We start from the raw sequence: 8,178 nt of genomic DNA, 5'->3' as shown, positions 1-8,178 counted from the left end.
GCCAACTGTCGCACTTCCAGAACTTTTGTCCATCAGTCACTAAACACAGCCCTTATTAAAACTAAATCATATGAAGTTCAAAATGAATGCACCGTACGAGAAGCAGAGGTAATAAGTACTCAGGACGCGCCACGTCCCAACCCTTCTGTTCCGTGACTGACGGGACTGCGTCCACCTGCTGGAGGCGCCACGGACGGACCCTCCCTCCTCCACTCTGCCTTCAGCGACATCCCACGGGGAGCGGGACATCGGCCACAGTGGGAATATTTACCCCACGGGAACCAACAGATTCTAGACATCAGGACCTTTTTCTTTCCTCCCAGGAGCCAATTGTTCGACGTTTAGCCAAGACACCCCTGGGTGATGCTGAAAACATGGTGATCTTAGACACCCCTACTTCGAAGTCAGGAGACCACCCCTTCCCATCAAGAGGGAAAACTAGGTGCCTCCTGGGGAGACACTGAAGCGGGGTCTGGGCCCCAGGGCGGAGCAGCAGGTGGTGAGAGACAAAGGCTGAAGCTGGGGCAATTGAGCAAAAGTCATGACGGGGTTGGGGACACTCCCCCAGCCCGCTTCCCTACCCCCTTCTCCTGCTCCCCTTCTAGAATGCCACAGACCAGGGCTACGCCTCCCAGGCAGACGGGGGGGGGGCCTCTGGGCGAGGAGGCCAGGCTGGGAGGAGAGCCCCGCGGGCTCTGACATTCAGGTGTCCTCCCGGCCACGTGGTTCTTCTGCGAGGTCGCTGCCACCAGGGCCTCCTCGCCACACAGCGCGTCCCGTCAGGCCTCCAGCAGCTCCTGTGAACCGGGAACAGATCGCCAAAGACCTGTAGCTGTTTGAGGGAAAAACCTGGATGTGAAACATAGAAACCAAAACCTGCAAACGGGGACATAGGAGGAGAAAGGTGTGGCCGGAGGAGCAGTGCACAAGCCCTGTGCACGCAGGGCTGGGCTGGGAACCAGGAGCCGGGCTGGCGCTGTGTACACCTGTCTGCCCACCTGGTGCGTGGGCAGGAGCATCCCTGCAGGGGGGCCGACTCGTGTCCCCTAAACAACACATCCACTCAGCTCGCGACCGGGGGCTTCCTTGAGAAGGATCTTCTCAGATATCATTAAGGGTCCTAAAGGCAATGACGGGGAGAGGGAGGGCCTGTAAGGACAGGGGGAGACCCAGAGATGCGGAGAAAAGAAGTCACGTGAAGCCAGAGGCCACAACTGGGGTCATGCAGCCCCAAGCCAGGGAAGGCCTGGAGGTGGAAGGCGTGACCGTCCCTCAGATCTGTCAGGAGCAACCGAGCCTGCCAACGCCTTGATTTCAGACTTCAGGCCCCCAGGAGTGTGAGACAATATGTTTCTGTGGTTGCAAGCCCCCCACTATGTGGCCCTTTGTTACAGCAGCCCTAGAAAACGGCCTTGCCATCAGCCCGCAGGAAGCCGTGTGCACCAGCCGCCTTGCCCGGGCTGTAGACGCGCTGAGCCGCGTTCAGATTCCAGATCACGGCGGGAGGGGCAGGCTGGGGGCCCCCACAAGCTCCCTCGGGCCCCGTTTCCTGTCTCTGAGAAGGGAATGCACACACGTGAGCATCCTCCCCAGCACCCACCTGGCTGGCTGGGGTGGGGCGCGGCGGCACACAGAGGTGTCCTCCCGTCTCTGCGAGGGGCCGGCGCACCGCAAGCGCTCAGGAAGTTCATTACACCCTGTGGGCTATGGACCGAGTGTTCCTGCCCCCGTCCCGACAAAATTCATATGCTGAAGCCCTAAACCCCCACCCCCACTCCCAGGCTTGCTGTATTTGAAGACAGGACATCCGAGGAAGTGACGAAGATGAAATGGAGTCATAGGGATGGAGCCCTGGTCCGCTGGGATCAGTGGCCTTGTTAAGAAGAGATGCCAAGGGCGTCTGGGTAGCTCAGCGGTTGAGCATCTCCCTTCAGCCCAGGGCGCGACCCCGGGGTCCTGGGATCGAGTCCTGCGTCAGGCTCCCTGCATGGAGCCTGCTTCTCCCTCTGCCTCTGTGTGTGTGTGTGTATCTCATGAATAAATAAAATATTTTTTTTAAAAAAAGAAGACATGCCAAGCGCTTGGCCCCGTCCCCCCAGTGTGTACAAAGAAGGGGTCCCGTGAGCACCCAGCGAGAGAGCCACTAACCACACACCAAGAGAAGCCTCACCATGCCAGCTCCCTGCTCTACGGTTTCCAGCCTCCAGAACTGCGAGAAAATGAGTTGTTGTTTAAGCCCCCTCGGTATCTTGTCACAGCAGCTCCCCCGCCCCCCGCCCCCCCCCCCCCCCCCCCCCCCCCCCCCCCCCCCCCCGCCTCCGCCGCAGCCGTGGTTGTCAGTTCTCCCCACTGAGTGCCGAGCCCCAGGGAGGGAGCGGGAAGCAGGAGGGGAAGGGAAGACGCAGATGGAGGTGCTCTGGTCTCTGTCCTGCCTGAGGCATCGGGGCTGCGCCCTCACGTCCCCATGCTCCCTGGCTTCGGCCCTGTGACCTCCAGGACATTTCCAGTCCTCTTCACCGACCTGGAGCCCCCCGTGCCCAGGACACCAGCTCAGGGGCGCAGGTCAGGTCTTTGGCAGGCCGGTGCACGGCCCAGGTAAGAAAGGAAGGGGCGGCTGGGAGCACTGCACGGGGGCTCCTCCTGCCACCCCGGGCAGGGCCCCGATTGCGGTTTGTAGGTAGCAGATGCTCGAACCCTCAGCCTAAAGACCGTACGTGAGATGGGTGGGAGAGAAGACCACGCAGACGCGGACTCTGGGCGGGCTGGGGGAGCTGGTGGGACGCTGGCACTTACGGCGTGGTCTCCGTCCCTCCGCAGCCACAGCAAGGACCCGTCGGGCCACCACGCGGGACAGCCAGCGGGGTCTGGCTCGCAGAGAACCGCCTGTTCCTTTTGGAAACGGGGCTCCCAAGGTACATTCTGGAGCTGCTGAGGGCGGAGTGCAGATTGCCCGAAGCCTCACTGGCCGCTCCCCTGACTTGCTTGTCCTCAGGCCTCATTTTCTGTCCCCGGGACAGGGGTGGCCATTAAGATGTCTAATTCCCACTTGGAAATATGCTCCTATCACACAGTCGTGGGCGATGTCAGCACTCATGAACTTCTGGCCGCCCCTCAGATGCCTTCACCTCCCCGTAACACATGCCCTCTCAAGCGTGACGGCATCCCAGCGACATGCCGAGGCCTGCCGAGCCCCCTGGGGCTGCCTGCTGGAGCCTGGCCGTCCTCAGGCTGGGAGAGCAGGACCCCTTCTTCGGAAGCTCCCCCGGTTCCTTCTGTAAAGCATCACTCTCGGGGATCCCCGGGGCCTCGGCGGTTTGGCACCTGCCTTCGGCCCAGAGCGTGACCCTGGAGACCCGGGATCGAGTCCCACATCGGGCTCCCTGCACGGAGCCTGCTTCTCCCTCTGCCTGTGTCTCTGCCTCTCCCTCTGTGTCTCTCATGAATAAATAAATAAAATCTTTAAAAAAAAAAAAAAAAAAAAGGATCACTCTCTCCGGTGGGCGCTGTTTCCAGAACAAGACCACTGGATCCTTCTCACCGCGCCGTCCTCTAACGATCCCCCTCGACGTCTCATTGTCCACCTCTCCCCTTCCAGGCTGGGAGCGTATCAAAAGGAAACACAAAGCCCTGGCCATCTCTGACATTTTAAAGACAAGCACAGTGCCTGGCACACAGTGGGCCCTCGGTAGAGCCCGTCCGATCTGCGACTGAATGAACAAGCGCATGGATGGATGAATACATTAACGGGAACAAGTGTGGGATAAATTGCAGAGAAAGCCGTCCATCGGTTGCACAGCTGGGCCACTGACGACTTTTCATTTATACTTCAGGCTCCACACGAAATTCAAATTCTCATTACAGTACCGCATAAAACACAATCCGCACTTCCAACAACGACCCTGAGAAATGCGGCGGCGGCGGGAAAACCTTTAATGCGTTCTTCCTATTGATTACAGCTCTGCGAAAGGGAATGAAAAGATCAGCTTCAAACGCTTTCCTGTGAAAGGCTAAAAGGAATCAAATCCAGCATGGTATAGCGAAGCCCGGGGCCCTTTCAGACATGCGGCGGCCACCGACACGTCGTGTTTGCGGCTCGCCCCATGACATGTTGCCGTGCCAACATACATTCTGAGTCACCCAAGCAGATTTAATGCCATTGCCACAATGACTCGCTCTTTGCTGTTTCTCCTAAAACTTGTTAAAGGGAAGATTCCGACCTACCTAGGAAATGATTTTAATCAGTTTAGTTCCGGAAATAACTATGGAAATTCAGATTTTTTTTTGTTGTTGTTGTTTTTATCTGTTCCATTCGGTTGCTTCGGAACATTATATTGTGACCAACCGCTGACGGTCACCGCGTTTTCCCGAGAAATGACATGATTGGCAGCCGTTCTGAATCCCACATGGAAAGGTCTGAGTGAATAAGCATATGAAAAGCCAACCAAGAGGCAGCTTTTGAAAAAAATAAGAGAAACACCAAAATTGCCCATCGCTCTTCTCATCCCATACAGATGACCGTCCCCTCCTTCAGTAAGAATCCTCCCCCGGGGCCACTTATCTCGGTCCTTGGGAAGCAGGGCCCTGGGAAATCCAGACGGAGGCCGTGTGTACGGCCACATGCAGCCACACGCAGGTGAACAGAGAGTCACCGGTGGCCGTCAGACAAGCCTGGAAAGACGAGAGTGCGCCAGAGATCTGATCACGGGCCTCCCCGGCTTAGGGTGGGGTTACATCCCAAGAAACTATAAAATCGTGGCAAATGCAAACTGCCTACAATATGTCAGTCAGTTTCCTATCACGCCTGACCCAAGCCGCTGTCATTCCGTATCAAGGGCTGTTGGTGTCGAGATTCGGGGCTGCCGGCGAGCCCTGCACATCTGTGCACCACCCAGGACGTAAGGGGCTTTTCCCTGGCAGTTCCCAGAGCAGGACAAGGGGTGGGAAGTGCTTTCTTTATAACAGTGGCAGGTCTTCTCAAGCATTTAGTACCCCCACCCCCGGGGGACCATCACCCCAGATGGACTGAAATCTCAGGGCCATGCATCCACCCAGAGACGTCCCTACGGTTTAGGAGCAAAGCCCAAACCCCTAGGAGGAGACTGTGGGGACCCCCCTGCACTCATCAGCCCTTGCACTCAGCCCCATCTGGTGAACATTCACAGCTCCCCATGTGTCTGTCCACTGGGGATACTGGGCTTAGCGTGGATGGGGAGTCGCCTGGACCCCAGGGAGGGGAGGCCCAGGGAGACAGAACCACGTGCCTCCTAAATAGACTCCATCCTCAAGTAGCTGCCTCCTGGGGGGCCCTCCAGAAGCAGCCAGCCTGGCGATTTTCAACTTCTTGTTACCCAGTAAGAGATCTGAACGCAAGTGTCCGCCGGCTCTCGGGCCAGGTTGCCCTGAGTCTCCCGGGAGGGCTGAAGCCGTTATCCAGGGGACAGATTTATTCCTTGATGCCCCCAGGATTTTATGTGTGGTGTTTTCAGCTGCAGGTCCCAGGAGGCTGCTGATACCCTGGCGCACGTGGAAGGGGTTCACTAGCGACGCGAGCTGCCGTCTGCTCGGGCCCCCGGTGCAGGCCTGTTGCTGCCTTTGGAGCCGGGTCCGAGGGAGACGCTGGAGCCGAAGAGCCTTCCCCCGTCTCCAGGGAGGTGGGGGCTCCAGGTCGCTTCTCTCTCCACCCCACGTCCCATCCTCTCCTGCAGCCCAGCCACCCTTCCTGGGTCCAAACGCGTCGTGCGCTGAATTACTAACAACTTCACGACCGTCTCGAGGGGCTGGCATTTTCAGGGATCTCTCCCTCCGAAACGATGCCAAACGAATGAACCTCAAAAGGGAGAAATGTCAGCGTGAGGCTCTCTGGACTCTGAATTTGAGGAGACCCAGGGATCTTCTGCCCCAACCTTCCTCCCCCTAGAGCCCACCTCATACCCCAAACCTGGCACACAACTCCTCCCAACTCCACACCCACATCCACGTGGGTGGGACAGGATTTCTTTAATATTAACGGATCATCCGTTCCCCTTCCACGGAGTTTTGTGCCCCTTGACCTGCGCCTTCACCTTCCACCTGCAGTGCCGCAGTCCAGCGCCGTTGCTCGCGGGAAGGGTATGAGAGCCAGAGATCCAAGGAAGAAGGGCTTTGGGGTCCGGATTAACCGGGGTGATCTGGGGCAAGTCTTCAAGCCCCAGGCAGCACAAAGAAGGGGGTTGCTAGGAGCAGAGAGAGCTTAGTCACCGCAGCTTCCCTGGGATGGAGCTTGCACCGCAGAGACCCCACAGAGGTCGAGGGCACCACGTCCTGGGGTCTGTGGGCAGATGGGCAACCCCCACAAAGCAAAAGGTGGCTGCGTGGTAGGTCTAGAATCAGTTCAGCCTCTGCACGCCCTCCCTCCCTCCACCCCTCAGTGCAGGAGGGGGCAGCTGGGTGAGTCAGAAACCAGAAAGGGGCCAGGGCAGTCCACCATGGACCCGAGGACCCCACGACCCAACGTGAGGCTGGAAAACAATAGAAGGAGACTCTGCGATAGGGTGACACAGAGGAGCCCTATGGCCGTGCACATTTCTGAAGATGATGGCAGGGACAGACGGTGAGGACCACCCCCGACTCTCCTCCCCACATCACCCCCTGCAGAGCTTGCCCAAAACCCCAGGGTGATTGGGCAATTGTGGGGAGCATCTCTGAATTGAGTCGGGGCCTCGAGATAGAAATCGAGTTGAATGACTTTCTCTATCACACCTACTGCACAGCTGAGCTTAGGGCTCGAATTTACTATGTGGTGAGTGTGTTTCTCTCTGAACTTAGACCCCCAGGAAGCTGGGAGCAAGCTGCAATCCCTTCCTATGGTCAGGAACACGTGTCTGGGGGCATGACTCACTGGTATCCTGCTCTCGCTCGTCCTGGCTCTTGGGATCCTCACCTGTGGTTGGGCTGCTGTCCCACTAACTACACTACTGTCATCCAACCGGAATCCTATTTGGAACAAGGCAAGGCGCACACGCACCTGAGAACACGTGTGTGCATCAAGCAGATATTTAGATATTTAATTTATAACCCTGGTTTCAAAAGTGTCAGCTACAAGCCCTTTGAGGAAATAGGAGCCCCTCCCACCACCACCGCAGCAGGCTCGGTCCGTGGGCTCTGGGGGGCTGCTGGGGGGGGTAGCCCACCGCGAGTCTATGGGTGAGCCAACATGCACAGGGACTTTCCTATACAGTAGCAGCCCCCAAACCCACAGGGGAGAGTGGAGCTCCTGGCCGGGGTCCACCCTTGTGTTGGCAAATAGCTCTCCACCCGCATCAGTCCCATCGGAGGTGGAGATGCTAAGGGCAGCTTTGGGGAGCCGGGTCCTCCCCATCAGATCCCGCCCGGACGCACCTGCCCGCTAAGGTCTCCACCACTCTGTGGTCCCACAGAGGGTGGGTGAGGCCACAGCAGAATGGGCCATTCCCAAAGTGCTCTTTCCAGCCACTCATCAAGGGGGAATTACTTGGTAATGCCCAGGCTGCCGATTCGCTCACCCCATGGCCTCAAGAAGAGGGTCTCTGATTGGTTTTATCTTTTAAATGAAGAGTTTGTCCCGTATGCAGAAAGAGAAAGCAGGACTTATACCACAGGACCTTAGCAGGGGAGCATCAAGGGGCTGTGACATGTGGCCCTGGGAGCACACGAGGTCATGCACAACGACATGAGTCCTGAGCCCTGAAGGATTCCGAGCCAACAGCAGGTGAGAACCTCCCAGCACCAATGTGGTCTTGAAAGCCACACCTCCCAACCACCTCTTCCCTGCAAATACATTGCATGACATAAAAAAAATAAAAAATTAAAAAAAATTTTAAAAAGCCAAATCCAGGAGGCCTGGGTGGCTCAGTGGTTGAGCATCTGCCTTCAGCCCAGGGCGTGATCCCAGGGTCCTGGGATCGAGTCCCACATCGGGCTCCCCACAGGGAGCCTGCTTCTACTCTGCCTGTTTCTCCTCTGCCTGTTTCTGCCTCTCTCTCTCTCTCTCTCTGCATCTCTCACGAATAGATAAATTTTTTTTTAAAATTCAAAAATAAATAAATAAATAACCCAAACCCTCAATACGTTCGAATGTTTTCCCCTTTATGTCATTTCCACAAGTGAACCCCTGGGGTTTTGCCGTTATGGTGGCGCCCTTCTCTTATACATATTAGGACA

Source organism: Canis lupus, chromosome 24 (assembly GCF_048164855.1).
Source record: "Canis lupus baileyi chromosome 24, mCanLup2.hap1, whole genome shotgun sequence".
In the NCBI taxonomy this organism is placed as follows: Eukaryota; Metazoa; Chordata; class Mammalia; order Carnivora; family Canidae; genus Canis; species Canis lupus.
Note: the sequence above shows the minus strand (reverse complement) of the source record.